A 1295-nucleotide genomic window follows, 5' to 3' on the forward strand; every position below is an offset into this window, starting at 1 on the left:
ATGGGCTTCTTTCAACTTCCATCTATCAGTTCCGTTCCACTCACAAGGATTTGGTTGGATGAAGGCTTTAGTAGAAGGCGTTTACCCAAAGTGCCGTGTAGTGGTACTGAACCTGAAACCATGTGGTTGGGAAGTGAACTCCTTAACCACACAGCCATACCTGTAATAATGCTGGATTATTGAATTTAATCCAGAGGTAAACAGCTTCCAGTGAGCCATATCTACAAATATGTCATTTTGTTTTCACAGACAAATGACGACAACAGCACACCATTTCTTTAGTGCTTCTTTGAAGATTGCAGACCTTGTTAATACCAATCTCAATATGGTAAATAAAATGAAAAGGCAATGATTTCTTCCTTGCCACTCATAAGTCTTACTATTTCTCTCACCCTACATCCCTCTCACTCTCCAAACAATATCCAGTTTTGAATAGTTATTTATTGACTCCGTCATTTGCAATTTAGTAGGTACAGTTAGATAAGATTTCTACTGAAGATTCTCAACAAGGCTGAAATGTTTCAAGTTATCTCCCATACTTGCTGATGCAAAATAAAAAAAATATCTTAATCTCTAACAAATTGATTATGTTGAGCTTTTTTTCCTCAACACATATTTAACGTTACTTGGCCCAGGCATGGCTGTGTGGTAAGAAGCTTGCTTCTTGACCACATGGTTCTGGGTTCACTGCATAGCACTTTGGGCAAGTGTCTTCAATGGTAGCCTTGGGCTAATCAAAGCCTTCTGAATAGATTTGGTAGGCAGAAAACTGAAAGAAGCTCCTCATGTGTTTGTATATATATATATATATATATATATGTAATTAAGAAACAGAACCTCCATAAAGTAATTCAATTAGTAATGAAAGATATTATCTATAATATAATATAAATTGAAATATATTATTAATATTGTACTAAAAATTACTATACTAAATAATACATATTAAAACAACGACATGCATTTCATGACAATATATTTAAATAGACAATATCAAAATCGATAATCTCAAAAATTAGTATTTCTTCGATCCAACAATACATAGCCACTCTTCAGGTCTAAATAACATAAAATGAATTTACAACATAAATGAAGACATTATAATTAAACTATACATTTAGAAATAATTGACAATATTTAACAGTATTAAAGAAAAGTAGACATACACATAAATATATACATATATATATATGTATATATATATGTATATATTTATGTGTATGTACATTTGTGTACTAGGATTGCAAAGAATAAGTTCTGTGGTTGGTTTCTGTGACCACAAAAACCCTTTAACG

Source organism: Octopus sinensis, linkage group LG17 (assembly GCF_006345805.1).
Source record: "Octopus sinensis linkage group LG17, ASM634580v1, whole genome shotgun sequence".
NCBI lineage: Eukaryota > Metazoa > Mollusca > Cephalopoda > Octopoda > Octopodidae > Octopus > Octopus sinensis.